Source organism: Poecilia formosa, unplaced genomic scaffold (assembly GCF_000485575.1).
Source record: "Poecilia formosa unplaced genomic scaffold, Poecilia_formosa-5.1.2 Scaffold44, whole genome shotgun sequence".
NCBI classification, from domain to species: domain Eukaryota; kingdom Metazoa; phylum Chordata; class Actinopteri; order Cyprinodontiformes; family Poeciliidae; genus Poecilia; species Poecilia formosa.
In genome coordinates, this window is record NW_006799983.1 from 2,338,907 (window position 1) to 2,357,632 (window position 18,726).

Here is an 18,726-nt window from a genome sequence, read left to right on the forward strand (position 1 = left end):
AGAAACTTTAAATTTCACTTTCTGTGGCTTTCTTTTAAAATTTGTTTTCCACTTGCAACTGGAAGTTACAAGTGGAAAACAAATCTACTTCTGATTTAAAAATATGTTGTTGTTTTTTTAGAATAAGTTGCATCGATGACGCATGTGTGTGTTAAGAAGACTCTCTGTCACATTACTCTGACATTTAAATAAGTTTTGAAGTCCGGACTGAAATAAAAACAAATTTAGTGGAGAAGAAAGTTAATCTTGGAGTGGATAGAATTGAAATGAACTGTCATAAATGACCAAAATATTTTTTGGATTATAAGCAGTTTAAAACCAAAAAAGATTAAAAATTCAACTGTATGACTGAAGTGGGATAGATTGGATATACTTTTGCAATTATATAAATCCCATTTTATTGCTCTGGTGCTTTGATTTGCCACACAGCTTATGAATAAAAGTGTAGTCTGTCATCTTTATTTCTAAGATTTATGCATAAAAAGTATGGAGAAGGAAGTTTATTCAAGGATTTACTTATTTTCCTAAAAAGTAGTTTCATAATGGTGTTCAAGGCATATTGTTTTCAGCTTCTTCAGGTTTATTGGCATTGACTCATTGTTTTGTGACATGTTCTTTTGGTAAGCAATGTTTGTTTAATTAAAGATGCTTTTGCTCAATACTGAGTAGCCAAATAAAATTGTTTTAGCAGTCATTTGTGATCTATCAGTGTTATTATAGTACTATAGTGTGTTGTAATATCCTGCATTTTACTTTAAAGTTACTTAAATCATCCTTCATCATGTTTCCTTTTTCAAAGTGTCATTCTAACTTTTGTGATATGTTTATGGTAACATAAACAATACATTTTAAGCTTTAATTTAAGTAATATATCATGTAATATATATTATATTACGGAATATATTTAATTTTAGTAAATATATCACGTCCTCACTAAGACTTTTCAAATAAAGTTCTCGAAAGCGTGTTTTTCTTAAAAACCCATGAACAAAGATCCCGGTTATTATATAAATGTTTGAACATGTTTGAAATCTGACAGACAAGACACACACACACACATGCACAGGCACACACGCATATTACCTAAGGGCAAGTAGAGTCGACATCTAACCTGACATGCATGTTTTAAGACTGGCGGAGGAAACCAGTGTAACTGGAGAATAGCCTGCTTTGAACATGAAAAGTAGACAAATGAAGACCCAAACTGAAAATCAAACCGGTGACCTTCTAGCTGTGAGGCAACGTTGGAAAACACTCCAGCACTGTGCAGAAAGGGTTTATGAACCTCCTGAAAATAATAACCTGGCACACTTCAACATGGAAACAACCTTGGACAAAGGGTTAGCTCATCAATCACGCTTACACCACAAAGCATCGGAGTGTCAGACTCAAGGCAGAGTTAAAACATATTTCACACCATTTGTTTAACATTTATCTTACAGCCACATATTAATGTAATTAGCACTTGGGCTTCAGCATTGCTGTTCAGCTACTGGATTGTTCCTCGCAGCCAAAACATACAGGATAAGTACGATTCTCTTTGTTTATTCAATCCAGAACCTTTCAAATGCAGCTCGGTCTGCGTTGCTTCTCTCCTTTCCGGGTCTGTTTTCTCCATCACACACCCTGTCCTGAAAGGAATCTGACAAGGATATTATTAATGTGATAAAGATTTCTCATGCTTCCTCCCACTCTGGCCTGTAAGGGAAAAAAAAAATGTAAACACAGCAGATTGGTTCAGATCAGACACTGTGCAGATCCCTGTCATGTTATCTGATTAACATCTCTGGCTGGTACAGTGAGGTGGAAACCTAAAGCCAGTGTTGTATTCATTACTAAGAAATGCTCAAATGAATAAGTGGATGTCTGAATAAGAACATGCCTGTGGCCATGTAAACAACCAAAGACACACACACAGTGGTTTTCTTTATATTTCACTGCAGACCTTAGTCCTAAACCTGACCCCTAACTCCAAAACAGCACTTCTCCTTATGGGGCCCAGGCCTTGCTGCCTCAATACACTTAACTGACTGGTCTCACTACAGAGGACCAGTCCAAGTCCTGTCCTAATTGGAGGTTTGCCTATTCATAAATACACAACCTCTATTTATGATCATACCTCTTTTTGCCATTGAATGACAAAAGTACAGAGAGGTGCTTCCTTCTGCTAATAGTAATTTCCAAAACAATCATTCGTAAACTCCTCTTGTTTTCCAACTAGAACATGGTGTGTTCAGGTGTGACGCCACTCCTTGATCCACAATATAACTTCAGAATCAAACTGAGTGCACCACATGTGCTTTGAGCCTAGCTGGAAGTGAAATTTCTTAGGCTTAGGGCCACTTACAACCTTAACTACAAAAACTTTTGGCAGAAGTGAAAATGCTCTGAAACTCTTTGGGGCTCAACTTACCTCCGCCTCTCAAAGACTGCCTCAGCTTCAACAAATCTCATAATAATGTTCAAAATGACCACGGTTAGGGCTTGTGCCCCAGTCTGGCAGGTAAAGTTTTGCCTTCAGAGCTCAGATATCAAGACTGTTATTACTGAGCTTCTGGAATGCGACCAATATTTGCATGTGGCTAATATCTCACAAAAAAAGGGTCTTCTGGAGACTAAGAGCTAGTCCTCAAGTGGTGTGTAGGTGCTGCATTGTAAAATGAAGTCCAATGGCTTTCTCAAAGATCCCCAAGGTTAACCTAAACAGCATACGGTCATATCCTCTTTGGTTTTCTCTGGACAACTCTCCTTCTCGGTGAACTGGTGCAGACATGTAAATGTAGAACTTAAAACAATAATGACTTCTTAGTTGGACAAAGAGACCTTTGAGGCAACCACAGTTTGTTCTTTCCACCTGAAATTTAAAGAAGGAAATGTTTCGTTCATGTCAGCTTCAGAAGGCCAAGGTTTTAATTTCAGATTTATGACTTCTCAATTTGGAAACAATTCCAGAAAGCACCTGAACATGTGCAGGGTTGCAGGTCAGGGACAGAGTTCTCCATTGAAGTTATTCTAAAGAGCACTGAAGGTATATTTTTGAAGTAAAAGTAGTCTGAGGATCCCTAAATCCAGTTTTCAATCCCGAATTTAAGATTATATTCAAATTAGGTATTCTTATTTATATACTGCCTACTGTTATTGAGTAATTTAAGAAACCCAAGCTAACTCAAAAATACTGTGTAACACCTAAAAAGTTCTACAATGACATACCATCAAATATCATACCATGACATGGCCTGCTTCTTCTTTACCAAGTTTATATATTCATAAAGATCTAACAATATTTTTAACAACATATAAAGAACAACTTTTGAAAATGTCATACAAATATTGTCTTGTCATTTTTCCTTTTATGACCCACATGCAGACTGAGTCACAATACACAGGTAATAAAAAAGGCACGGCAAATTTATTTACAATATTTACAACATCTGGAAAGTGAGACTGAAGAGGTTCTCTCTGGATCTGGCTGCAGCGGCGTGGTTTTGCGACGTAGAGGAGGAATAAAAAGTGGTAAGTCAAACCTGTGAGGTTGGTGGGAGTCACATCTTGGAGCTGAGTGGTGGTTTCAGTGGAGAGCGGGCAGGCAGTAAGATGTAAGATGCACACTCCCACAGAAAACACAAACACACCAGAGTCATGACAGGCTGTCAAATGGTACCTGTTTCATCATGTAAAAAGTTTAGTAATGATTGATTCTTTGACATCATTACTGAACTCACAACTTGTTTAGTTTACACAGTAAGGATGTTGCTCTTGATCGCCCCTGATCCCTGGAACAGCTTGAAAAACATGACTTAGAATGACATCTTCAGATTTTTGTTACAGAGCAGGTGATCACTACACTTCAGTTTTATTTGTTCTCATTGTTTACAACAAATTATTTCAAACATATTTTAGATTTGGTTGGTCAACCACTGTGTCTGTAAACATCAATTTTCAAGTTCTGCAACTGATGAGGTTTGGACTTTGGGGCTAATCTAGCAAAAAATAATTAGCTTTGATCTAAGCCATTCCAGTGTACCTAACTCTTTGTTTATCACAGGTTTTCTCTGTATTGAAGATCATGTATTTTTCTGTTAGATCTGAACAGTATGAAAAGGAAACATAGTCTCTTCTTAAAGAGACAGAAGTCAATTTGAAATTGTCAAATTTTGAAGTCAAATTTTGTTTAAGTTATGTTTAATATACAGCATTTTTATAACAACTGGAGGTAATATAGTTACTTGATTGTGCTACACGATTGCACTATGTGCCTAGAAAGTACATTATACTGCTCTTTAAACAAAGAAAACGCACACTTAAGAGGAACCATGGTTACTGGAGTAAGGACCAGAAAATGTAATTAAAAAGTGCTAAGAGTAAACCCTTACAGGGTTAAAATGGCCAAAAGGCCTGGAATGAAAACACAGTAAAAATTAATCAGAATACCTAAGAAACAAACTGAAATATAATAACATTCAAATACTGAAACCAAAACGACTAAAACAACTCAAAGTCTTAAAGACCACGAAAATTAGCCAAAGTACATCAAAGTTCAGCCAGCTGCATAAACAAACTATTCTCACCATTACCTGAGAAAACTTTTATTTTTATTGCACACATTCAAGCGTATCGTTACAAATGTGGTCTGGGCGTTGATATGGCAGTGATTGTTCAAGATTAATTTACTAGCCACTAGTCAGTTCTTTAGCACACTGCTACAGGAATGTTATTGCTCTCCCTTTACATTTTTCATTCATATAAAATTTTCCAAGTTACAAAAAAGTCCCTTTTCTTTTCACATACAGTTATTCTCAACAATCTTTCATTCAGTTTATGTAATCTTGAACCTCTTACAACAGTGTGCTGCGGATCTATATGATTTCATATCATAGGGAACAACAGCATTGAAGGATCACGTTACATTATAACAAACCCTGCAATGCCTCAAGAATGCAGGTCCTGAATGTGTGGTTCAGGCAGATATAAGCCAAACATGTAATTTTAGAAATGCATTTCTATGCAGGCAGCAGAGTGAAAACAGGGTCCACACTCAAATACTTTTAAAGCTAATTTACAGCAATGTTCAACTTGTTTTCCCTATATTCGGGCCATATTGCAGTTTGACGCTTTACTTCTAAGAAAATAATACTTTTTGCTTCTCAGAATAAATTTTAGCCATTTCCTCACTTTATTGTAAAGACAGCTGGTCTTGTGAGTGTGTGTGTGTGTTGGACGTGCGTGCGTGTATACGTGTGTGTTACAGTGGCAGGGGATGATAGCTTTGTGTAACGATACCCTTGTGTATGATACCCTTCTCTCTCACACACTCTCATGCATATTTTTTCCAGCCTATGTAACTGTCCAAGCGGTTGAAGGTGCCAATAGCCTTAAAACCACAGGAAAATTGCATCTTGGATACATAAATTCAATGGTAATACGAATAACAGTCGATTGGAGGCAGGCAACCAACTGTTTTCCCAGTGACAGCAGTAGCTAAACTGAATGTAAAGATAATGACTTTTTCCACAGTCTAAGTTCACCTCAAATTGCATCTCGACTTACCAGGCAAACAGGCAGTTAAAATAAAGTTGCACTTGAACCTTGACGGTCACTTCATTTTTAATGGGCTGCTCCCAAGAGCGTCTTCAAATTATTTAGCGGTTAGCGGATGTGAGTGCTGGGCGAAGTATGAGCGTAGCAGGCCGTAGCAGCCGATGTCCTCCAGTCCGTTTTGAAGCTGAGCAGAGACTTCGCACTCGCAGTTCTCAGTTCCTTATATTTGTTTGAGTATATGTGCTTGAATGCTAATTTCCCTGCACGCACACATGCGTTTCCAGGCAAAGAGGCCCGTTGTCCTAGGAGGGTGGTGAGTTACACTGGCAGTGGTGGTTGTTCTCATAACATCCTTTCATTGCTGGCATTTTTCTGTGATTCTAAATCTGGGACTATGTTTGTTGATGCAGAGGGTGGAATGAAGCGCTACATGTGTGCTTCTGTGGCTGTGTGATGAATGGGACTCATCATAGGCCAGTTTTAGTCATCTCAAATCATGTGTTGTGTATTTATTTAAACGTGCTAATGCCTTGTTTGACAGAAACTTTGTAACTTCACATGCTTATTGTATTTCCACATCTTTGTCTTTCTTCACAGGCTCACCACTTCAACAGCATCTTCTGTTTTTTTTAAAGAACCACCATGTAGGGAAAGTGACAATGAAAGTTATTTGCAATGTTCAGTCTTAATTGTTACTAAGCGACAGCAAACCCTTTGTTAAGCCTGTTTCTTGATAGATATGTTACCGTTGTATAAATGTTGAGTTTGTTAAAACAGACTGTTAAAGCTTTTGCAAAAAAAAAAAAAGTTGACAAAGACTACTGTAAAATGAGTGAGGTCTTAAATGCTACTTTAACATTTCCACCACGGATTTTGTTCAAAATACATAAATGACAGAATTTTTACATCCAATGACATCCTCTTGCTTGAGGAACCTTGACAACATATGAAAGGTAATAGGCAGCTTGTTTGGATAAGAAGTTGAATAATGAAAAACAGAGGAGGAAACTAGCTGACCAGGCACAGAATGCTGTGTGCCTGGAGATGTAAGCTGGGCAGAGAAGAAGTTATACAGGATTTTCTTGCAAGAGGGACTTTTAAACTCAATGGGATTATCCTGGTGAAATAAAGCTTAATAATAATAATTAGCCAGCCAATGCTGGCTAATTAAAACCAGATCCACCACTGCAACATCATGACTGGACACATAACTTAAAAACATGTGGAGTTCTGTTCATGTTTTGGGTTTTTAACTTTTAGCACAGCAAAGGTTTTAAGAGACACTGGGAGCTATCATGCTTTCTGATAAAGTGGTGGCTGCACTGTAAAACTTATATTTGGATGCAGTTATGAATGTGCGAGTTGAAATCAAAAGAAGTAATGGAAGAAGCGGAGACGACCACCGTCCGTCACTGAGTGTGGTGTTTGGTTGCCATGGTAACCGAAGAGAGGTCGGCGAACAGACATTGCTGACTGAGAAGTCATACAGATTTTTTTGGTGAGTCCCACTGCTGTCCGGTATAAGGAATGGTGTGTGGTTTCGTCTGAAGGAGAGCTCTGGTTCACTAATTTTATTTCACTGTGTACGTTCTGCTAAAAGTAGAATGACAAAATGTTTCTTGTTATCCAAACTAAAACTTAAAGCAAATTGTCTTACACAATCCACATAAAAACAAAAAAAACAACAAGATTTCAATTCAAAAACATTTAAAAAAGGCTTCATGTTCCCAATATCCCTGCCTCGGGGTCTGTAGGATGTAAATACAAAGGAGTGACCATTTACCACAAACCACATACGAACTAACAGAAAGAGAGATACTTTCGTGAAAGTTGGAGATGGGCAGATCAAACTCCAAAACAAGCCCGACCTTTTCACCTCCGTTCTGGTGCTCCTCACTGATTTGTAGTCTTTTGGGTTTTGCCACATTAAAACAAAAACATTTTTGGTCTAATCTGTCAGTTTAGACAAAAAAAAAAAAGTTTTTTCTTTCTGATGGAAGATCACAGCCTTTCGCCTCACTGCAATAAAAAACAAACAAACACTAAAATATTTAAAACCAAATATATGTAATTTTTCTTTGAGCATATGCTTCTGTATATAAGTAAGGTCTACTATGCTTTTTGTAAAGTGCCTGGGGACACACTTTGTTGTTAATAAGAGCCATTTAAATAAACTGAATTGAATTGAATTAAATATTATTTATAGGTGGGTGCGGAACATCTGGAGGAGTCAGTGAAATACTGGGAGATCATAGTCTGGTTAAGAGAGAACAAAATTTGACTCATTTATTGAAATGGCACACGCAGTGTGAAAGGCGCTACATAAATAAACTTTACTTACTTGCCTGCCTGCCTGCCTGCCTGCCAGCCTGTTTTGGCAGAGAAACATCTCTGTACATGGCCTCAAAAATACCAGGCTAACAGTGATGTCTGGAGATGAAAGCATCACGGTGTGGCCTGTTGTTCAGTATACATCACTAGCAGATTATTGTTTATTTTGTAAAGCTGTGGACCAACGGGCAAAGAATTTGTTTTGAAATCAGAATGTTATGGATTTAATTCCTGCCACATGATGATGTAGACAAGGCACTTAACCTCAGGCGTACGAGTTTCGAAACTTTGTTAGTATAGTTGGGTTAATATCAACATACACCATATTACCATTTACACACCACAAAAAATCTGCTGTTTTTAGAGGAAAAAGAAATGAAGTTATGATATTACACACTGACTCAAGTGGTAGCACTTGCTGCCTTACAGCAAGAAGGTCCTGGGTTTGAATGGCGGCCCGGGGTCTTTCAGCACCTCAGCGACCCTGCAAGGATTAACGGATACAGACAAAGAATGGAAAATGAAGATGCTAGAATGATTCAGCCGGTCACTCAACCTGAATTCATTTTTAAATTCCTAGAAAAAAAACAACATTCATAGACAGTTTTGAGTAGAAAAATATGTCAAAAGTAACATATACCACTGGGTTCTCCAAACAGAAAAAAAATCCCATCCTTTTCTATAAAGTACTTAAGGAATTTCAGTAACAATGAGCAACACATGCACTGTTCAATTCCTCTTTGTTACTTTTAACTGAATTCATGGTCTAAGTTGTTTTGAATTACTTTCACATTTCTGGAGTGAATTTCACATCAATGAGCTCAGAGGAAAAAATTAGTCAGAAGTTTTTTTTCAACTTTGTATGGACAAGTAATATGTTTCAAAGTTAAACATTTTAAATGAGCATGAAGCCTAATAGGCACAATACCTCTTACTCTGCAAATTAAAGGAATTACAGTTTCTACACTTTTTTTTTTTTGAATATTGGTTCCCATGCATGATAAAACACACAAGCACATCCAAGCACAAGATTTCCCTAATTTCATGTGCCAGTCCCTACATCTAATCCATGGCTTTTAGAGAGACAAAGCACTCTGTTCTCGCCACAGCCACCATGTTAATCTGCCTTGCAAACTACAAAAGCCCTCCAGCCGACTGCTCCTGCAGGGATTATCATTCACTTATTGGCCTGGGTCTTATGGGTCAGGAACATTTGGAGAGGGAAAGAGGGAACGAAGGGGGAGATGTAGCGTACAGTTTGGAGGAGCAAAAGGCAAAAGCACACTTATTTTTCCTCCTGTGATCTAAGAGCATGATTGAAATGGTAATGCAGGCAAGCTGCACATTCTCCACTCAGATAAATTTCTCCATCTGATTCTGAAAGGAGGAAGGACAAAGGGGGTTCATGAAAGAATGCAAAGAGCCAGGAAGAAAGTGTAACAAAAAAGTGAGACAGAGAGAGTGGAATGTGGGAATGGCTAGTAAAAGCAATGTATGTAATTGCCAGTGTAATCCTTGTAAAATAACCCAACAGAGGTGGTATGTGTGCAATTGTGTCTGTGAGACTCTAGATCTTTTCTTGCTTATTTATTTATCAAGCTAGTCTGCCTCTCGAAGAGTTATCTGAGCTTCAAGCTGGTTAATCAGCCATTCCGATGTGTAATTAGTTTACTTTGTGCTTCCACAGGACGCCAGACTCGACGCTTTCTCTCCCACATCTCCGTCTTTGAATGCTGGATTTAATTCCAGTCATGACTTCTTTCACGTTCACAGCATGCTTAAACTGATCATTTACATGGTGCCTCTCAGGAGGACAGTCAAGGGTGAAATATCACATTAACAGGATGAGCGGGAGCCAGAAACTCGGCTGTTGTAGCCGACAATTCTTGCACAAAACAGACAATTCAGGACATCCACTGCATCGGATTATGTTTTTCTTTGCGACCATAATCCACTTGCTTCCTGTGTTTCTTGGTGACCTTTAAACAGAACAAGACCAGCAACATTGTGTGCATCACAATGCACTCATAAACTCCTAAACACACACACACACACACACGCACGCACGCACGCACACACACACACACACACACACACACACACACACACACACACAGATACATCACAAAGACCATGCAAGCAGGCATATCTGACCCTGACACATGCTACACACACATCCTGACTGGGTTGTTGTTCATGCATGAGAACTCATAAACACATGCACATATACTGCAGCACATTATCGGTCAACAAATTAATTAGAGCATTATTCAATGCGCTCTAAGCTGTAATGAATAGACCTATAGAAAAGAAAGACCAGAAAGAGAAAGGTGGCTAAGAAAAACAAGCAACCTGGACTCCACCTCAGAGGTTTAACAACATAATTTGGTAAACCATCGCAGACACTGGCTTGAAATTCTCTCTAATAATGCTATAAATACAAATGTTGTATTTAGGATAATGTCATACTCGAATGAATCCTAGAAAGGAGGGTCCATTTTATTTCATCAAAAACTTTTCGAATCAGTGGTCTTACAGAAAGCTGTAGGCTGCTAGACTGGTAAAAACCAGTCCATTGTTCTACGGTTTGCTTCGTACATAGAATCTGGACCCTTCGCTATTGAGAAATAATTACTTGCTGGAGGCGTGGCCTCTGTTTAAGTTTTAAATTTTACCCAATTGGCCAGTTCAACGCTGTAAAGATTTCCTGCAATTGCGCTGTAAAGAACCATCCCCCACTGCGAAGAGAAAAGTGCTGATCTGAACTAGGCGGGTGTTGATGTTAATTCAGTATTTGGAAGCGAGTCTAACACAGAGCAGTGGCTTCATTCTCTTCCACTGCTGAGTTTGCTAAAACTACAGGCAGACTGCAATTCTAAAACTTCACAGAAAAACATCTGTTTGCTGATTGGCGTGGTTGAAATTCTACCTGAGAAATCCATCTCAATGGGAGAAATGCCAGACTGAGAAGTGAAGGGGTGAGAATCAAGCAGCATTGTGTAGTAAGACAATGACCACGCTTGAAAGCTATCGGCTTGGCTTGGTTGCAAGTATACTAATTCAAAGTTAACTTAAACGCAAAGTTGGGCTGGGATCCTATAGGATCCCAGCCCAACTTTGCGTTATACAAAATTCATTTTTTGCATGGCATGTTTCTGTACTACCATATGGGTACTTCGTGATTCTAGAAAAAGTCCAACAACAACAACAACATCAACAACAACAATAACAAAACAAACAAACAAACAAACAAACAAACAAAAAACATTAGGAGAATTGCAAAATAACCTGTTTCAAAAACCTCTAAATTGTTGCGTCACAATTTGTTACCTAGCAACCACAAGTCAAGACCAGCCTCTCTCGCCTGGTAACCCAAGTGGAGCTCCACCAACTTCATTTAAGACTTTAGCGCTGCCATGGCTGCTGGAAAAGAAATATTTTGTTGTAGGCTGCAATACAGAGCATGTGTCCATGCATTTTTCCCCCCCAGTAACGAGGAACAGAGCTGCGTGGTTTCATTTTATTTTTGCTTGCAATGTCGCCATATTGCCAAAGAAAGTTGAAGTAAGGACTCTGAAAACTACAAACAGTACAAGGCAGGGTTTACCAAAATACCTGGACTGCAGGAAGGTCTTCTGTTCCTACTGTTCGTCACAATTCTGGCCGAGGTAAGTACATAATGACGCGTTGTTTGTTTTTGTATTGTTGTTCAGCATGAACATGATTTGTCAGTTAGCATATAAGCTAACTGTGAAATAAGGCCTCTGCTAGTCCCTATCTCACCTTAGCTTGCCCACAAAATCTGCGCATTTACTGTTGTAGCAAACTGGAAGTGCAGTCTACATTGAGAATATAGTGTCTATGAAAACACGTCAAACACCTGGACATTACCGACATTGACAGATTTTTTTTTAATTATTTAGTTGAGAGAGGTGCTTCTCTAACTTTTTCTTTTCTTAAAAAAATGAAATATTTGCTTTTGGGTCTGCTTCGGGTCAAATATGTAAGGTTGTTCCACTGTGCAACGGCCTGTAGCCATTGTCACCTGTCGAGAAGCTAATATAAACACTGAGTTAGGAGGTCTTGGGCAGCAGCAGCTTATTTGCATAATCATCACGTAGCCCTAAAACGGCGCATTCCTTAATGAGCTCAAAACAGCCGGAATTGTTCAGGTGAAACCTCAATATCCGAGAGTGATTTTGTGTATTAAATGAAATGAACACGTTTTGTGTAGCCCACAGTCCTATCCTATAGCTTGTTCAAAGAAGCACCTTTAATGAACCACTGATGTGTCTCGAAATTGTGTTTCCTCAGACCTTATTTTTATGTTCTTATACTAAATGATCAGTAACTAAATAACAGTAACGGCTTCCAAACCAATAAATGTAGTTGTCAGAGACCTGGCACCTCTTAGTATTGTATGACGATTGACAAGGGAAAGATTAGATTTTTTTAGTTTCAGGATGGATAGTTAAAGGTTAGACCTGGTCAAGCTGAAAATGATTTCTGGTCAACGCTTGACTCATAAATTTAATTTGGAACAGATGTATGAAGATACCAGACTCAATCTAAAATGTTCTAGCTTTCCAAAATGAAATGGAACAACCACTCCCACCTCCCACAGTTCTTAGATGATGTTAAAAATACATCTTGCAAAAATTTTTTTTCCATGTGTAGAGCTGAAAATAAATCGAGGAATGCATTCTGGGAATATCGAAGCTGCCGGAACAAAGCTTGGGTGGAGCTCATACCTTTATCTTCTTGTTCCTGCCACTGCTGTGTCCTCTTTCTGACCTTTCTGTAACCTCACTCTCACACACGCACAAACACAATGAACTCTACACAATTGCTGCCGTGTTCACGTTTTATATCGCCCTTTTGGCAAGTGTCTGGTCTAATGAATCTGAAACTTTTTCTTGCATGCAGAACACAGTCATGCAAAGATTACAAATCCATTATAGCACAAGCGTAGCACAGTCATTTCCAGCAATATGTTTTGACTAAAACAAGCAATTCATCCGTGATGAGTTCAAACTTTAGTTCAAATATTCTTTTAAAGTTTCTAAGCTTTTTGGCTGAAGAACAATTTTTTTTTATTCATTTTCTTTTGTTGTTTTCCTCTATAATTATATTTTCCTGGAAAGAAATGAGCATGATATTATATCTTTAAAAAGCATTTGTAAACTATTTGGCTCCTGGAGAGGGTGTATAGGGGCAGTAGGGCTTTCATGTGGGTGGTTCCTGTTTCACAGATGTGTGTCTTTCATTGGTCTGAGAGTGTAGACAGTTCTGACAGAACCTGCCTGTTTTTGTGCAGGTTGGATTTATTGTTCATCCTGGTTGTGTGCGCGTGAGCGCTCATATTGATGCTTTGTGTGCATCTGCAGAGCGTTATTACCACTTTGCGTGTGTGTGTGGGCGTGTGTGTGTGTGTGTGTGTGTGTGTGTGCGTGTGTGTGTGTGAGATGTCCGGCTGATATGTGGTTTACATTAGTTCTGTTTGATGTCTTCATCAGAGGCCTCTCTCCTCCTACTTCAACACAACTGTTTGATCTGCATCAATCTGATCCTGATCACTCTGCCTTTGTTTACTTTCAAAGACACTTTTCTTTCTGTTTCTCCGCTCACCCACTCGCGCTGTCACTCTCGCTCTGTGAGCGCTTATGTGTACATGTGCAGGTTGAACGTCTTTTGTTCTCCCAACAGCATGTGTGTCAGAATAAAGCACTATGTTGGGTTCTCTTAGATTTTTTTTCTCTCTCTTTACATCTGTTCAGCATTCTTGTATCGTGGGTTTTATTTCTATGAGGAATTTGCTCCTTATTAAACGAGAACAGAAGCAGAGTTTTCTCTAGACATGTTCGTGAGATGGTGGTTAAAGATTGGGATGTGCCATTTGAAAGCAACCAGAGCTCTTTTGCAAATGCATGCTTTGAGTCATTTTTTATCAAATATTAGATTGCTTGGGTCTGCACATATCTTACTCCCGCTGCCTGGGATTTACTCAACATATGTTTAAGTCCATGCCATACTCATAGGAAAGACCTATGAAATACAAAAACAGACATAGTTACATCTCTCCTTCTTTTCTATTGGTCAAGAATCAAAAATGCTGGTATTTTTGTTTATTGACATTGAATAAAAATATTTAAACAAGAGGAAGTTAGAACTTCAACCTGACACTTTTCAGATAGTTTAAATTAGCCAATCATATGGCAGCAACTCGATGCATCTCGGCATGTAGGCGCAGTGAAAAGAACCTGCTGAAGTTCAAACAGAAGATCAAAATTGGAAGGAAATGGGTTTTACAGGTGCAGTATTATGTATTTTCCAATGCCATTTTATTGCATAACCAAGTAATTATGTTACCTTCTGTTGTTATAAAAATACTCTCTGTATATGTCAAACATAGCTTAAAGGAAATTTGACTTCGCAGTTTGACGCTTTGAAATTGTCACTGTAAGAAGCTCTCAACATGTCCTCACAACAATGCTTCTCATTATGCCGTTTCGTAGGGGTGTTGGACTGACGCATAGTTCCTATGATGTAATCAGCAGATGCAGAGTTCTGTCAGGTGTTTGCAAATTGCTGCTGCCACTAGTCTCAAGGAGCTGTGTGGGGAGAACACTGGGGAGGGTGCTCTGTAAGGCAGAAACTCGGCTGGAGACTGCAGCTTCAAAAAGAAGTTTAGTGGAAAAAATAAGCAACGCTTTGTGAGATCAAGTGTTTGAATAGCTGCCACAGAAGAGTCAAGGATTTCTTAAACATGTATGAGAAATCATAGCAAAACTGTATGTTTTTGATGAGTGAATAACATTATAATGTTATACAAAATTCAAAAATTTGATTTGACATAATACTCCCCCTTTAAATAATCTTGAACCTTTCATGGTTGTTGATGCACGGACTAGCTGGTCTGAGTACTTTAGAAACTACTGGTCAACTTGTATTTTTACACACAACATTTGTCAGGTTTACAGAGAATGGTTCAAAAAACAAAATATTCAGTGAGCAGCAGTTTTGTGGATGAAAATGCCTTGTTGATGTCAGAAGACAGAAAAGAATGAACTGACTGGTTCAAGATGACAGAAGAGCAATAGCAGCTCAACCAATCACCTGTCACAACCAAAGTATGATAAATATCATCTTGTTGAACCTAGAAGCAGACGAGTTCCAGCAACAGAAGTAGAAGTCCGCTCCTGTCCAGTAAAAACATGAAACTGAGGCTGCAGCTCACAGGACCAAAATCACAATGAGTTCACTGCATTTCAGTGGCCTCCACATTCATCAAGTCTCAACCTAACAACACAAGACCTCTGGGATGCAGTGGAACAGTGAAATTACATCAACAACGTGCGGCTGACAAATCTGCAGCAATGATTCAATCACGTCAGAATGGACTAAAATCTCAGAGGAATGTTTCCGCACCTTGCTGAATGGCTGCCATAAAGAATTAATGCAGTTTTGAAGACAAAACAGGGCCAAACCTGGCACAAGCAAGGTGTAGTGCAGCTGAGTTTATATTTGATAATGATGACGTGTTGCAATTGCTTCGGACTAGTATTGACGACGCTGCAGTTTATTTGTTTCTTAACAGATGTTCTATCCAGCATAATCAGATCAGTATGTAGCTCTCTGTACCGATCTGCACTGCATATCATCACCTCCCTAAAATAATGGCCCAAATAATTTTTTGCTGAAAAAGATGGGGTTTTTTTGCCTCAATCTGTTTTTAAGCAAAACATTTTGACTTTTTTTCCCCTCCCAATATTACTTTTGGCAAAAATGACTAAGGCCTTTATTTTAGGAAGGTGATAATATTGATTTTTTTTCCCCCATTGTACAAATATCTGACCTAGCATGTTTCTTAAGCTTTGCTAATTTTAAGAAAACCTAAATTCCTTATATTATGAAAATAATCTACATGTCCTATAGGAAGTTTTGCACGAACTGGACACAAAATAGGATGAAACGGAATAATAAACTAGCCAATGGTATTTGGAAATGTTTGATTATGTTTTCCAAATCTAACTCAGGATGTAGATCAAACTGTAAGCAATTTTATTTATTTGTATGCTGTTAAGTTGTCATACAACATTATGAAAAACCATGTGTGAAAACAACAGAAAAGATTTGTTTAGATTTGATACTTCCATGGAAAATGTCTATGAACTGCACATCTAACTCGTTAGCCAAATCTTCATATTATCCTTATTTGTAGTGCAGTCATGGACAGTTAATACTGATTCTGCTCTCAGACTGGGCCTTTTCATGGGTCATGGATTGAACTTGCTCATGTTGATTAAACACTGTGTTGAAAAGTGGTTGGCAGACAATAATGTGATTTTGTTCATTAGAGCTGGAGTGTTGCCCTAAAATGAAAGTCTCTTGGGTTTGGGGGTTGAGTTAATAGTGGGTTCTGTACTTGTGGAGCTTACAACAGAGAAGTGTGTGTGATGAGCCTGTGTCGTGGTCCAGAGCCGAATTGGACATTTTGCAATTTGACTAACGAGGCGGGGGACTGGGTTAGTCACTTCAAATTACAATATTATTGTGCTCAGGCAAAAATTAGGTGTTTGCTGAAAGTTATTTTATCTGATCCATGTCCAAATTGTATACTGAAAAAAGTGGTTTTGTAAAACTGTGCTGCTGCTGCCAGCCTTGACTAGGATTTTCTTATGAAGGAAGTTTATCATCTCAGTGGGATTTTTCTGGTGAAATCAAAGGTAACAAAAAAAATTACATCCTATTAATTTTCCTTTTTAAAAAACCCTTTCAAACTTCAGTAGGTGACTGACTTGAATGATAATGTGTGTCTTTTTACATATTTGTTGAAGTTGTTATATATTGTGATAGTTTAACTTCAGACAGGTATTCAGTGAGGAAAAAAAATCTCTGTGGTCCTACTGCCATCTGCAGAAATAACCAATCAGCTTCAGGAGGGTCAGAGCTTAAGCTTAATCTATTTTCACAGATTTTACCACAGATTCTCAACTGCAATTAGATATAGACTTGTACTGGACCATTTCAACATATGCATATATATTACGCTACATATAAACCATTCCATTGTAGCTCTGGCTGCATGTTTAGTGTGGTTGACTCAGAGGTTGAAGTTGAATCTGTGCCTTAAGTATTTTGCAGGTCTCAGCATGTTTTTTTGTTTTTTTTCCACCATTTTCCTGTTTTTAGATTCAGTAAATGGTAAAAATGTCAATGTCCACATGTATGCCACAGAATTCAGTTGTGTTACAATCTGAATCAGTTTCCGTTCATTTTTACAATTATTTGCTGCTTGGCACGACCTCATCCTGTCAGAGAGTTAACTGCTCAGAGGGTGGGTCACTGTGTAATTTGGCTTGCCGAACCAAAATATGAAGTAAACAGGAGAACAACTGTGACAGCATTTGTGGTCGTAGCTCCAAACCTCATTTGTTGCACTTTGAGAGTCACAAAGATGTCAACAGAAATATTGTTTGCAGAAACTCTTTCTTTATGATGGTTCCTCCTACTTTCTTTTATCACGACACGAGACAAAACAAGATAAAAAAAGATGTTTGAGAAAAATCTGTGGATAATTTACAGCCATGTGTTACAACTTATAATTCAGTTACAGACTACATACATCAAATATGATATTGTTCTAAAGTTTAATGGGTACGGCCTGCTCTGAACTTAATAGATTGCTGAAATCTCAAAGGCTGCCGGCACCTTAAGACCCATTAATACTAAAATCTGTGCACATATGACGAAACTCCTTTTCCCAACACACAATAATTCAACTTGAAGAGCATTTATCTTGTTTTTACTCCACCCAGCTCTGGAAGACTAGCACTGACAAAGACACTAAACATGAAAAAGAGTCAGACTGGGAGAATTATAGTTGCAGCAGAAGGAACATATTTAAAGGGGATGAGGGAGTGAAAACAACCTGCCGACGCAGTGCCAGCAGAGAGCTTGAGCGAGAAAACTGTGAGGCTGCGAGCATTAAAACTGTGTTTGCACAGTTTTAATCATGCAGCCACGTTTAAAAGCTCATACATGAAACGGCCAACGACACGATCACGTACACAGCCCTGATCCCTCTGTGTTTGTCCTGATTACATGTGTCAACGCCACGGCAACCACGATGCATAGCTATTGTCTGCCGCGGTGGGAGGGTTCTGTCATGCGCTCAGTTTTGAGTCGCTATCAGAAACGTTGCCACAGTGACGCCCGTGCATCGGCATACATTTTTAGATTCACTCTAATTATCCAAAGTTCAAACTGCTCGACTCTCACATGATGAAAATATTCATTTAGGGATAAATTCTTTCCATGTGTCGCAGGATCTATGTGTTGCAAATGAAGCAATCACTTCATGATTAAGTAATTTGTTTGAGTCAGGCCTTGAACTCGTCAGTGTTTAAATCATCCCTGTCAGTCACCTTACCACGTCTCTGTAATGAAAACCACACCGCGGAGGACTGAGTGCTGATTAGACTGGATATAATTAGGTCATAGGATTTTGAGATAATGAAAGTCAGCATTGCTCTGCTGTCGCTCTGAGTGTTCGGTGGACCTCTGGGACTGAAGCAGGCCTGTTAAACTTTATTAGAGTGAACAGGCTCCCTGAGTCCACATAGTGCCGGGCCTGGGAGAGAGACTCACCAACAGGGACCGTAAACACAACAACAACAGCCTATTGTCTCTGTGAGTGGACAAATGAATGGAGGACAAGGCTGGCCGATGAATGAATGGTCTGTTTTTTCTCATGGATAGACTTATTGGTTGAGCAGCAATAATGTCCTCAGGAAGGAGTATAGAGTCTGAAATTTTTGCCTGTTTAAAAACTCCTTTACAGGCATCCGGTCACTG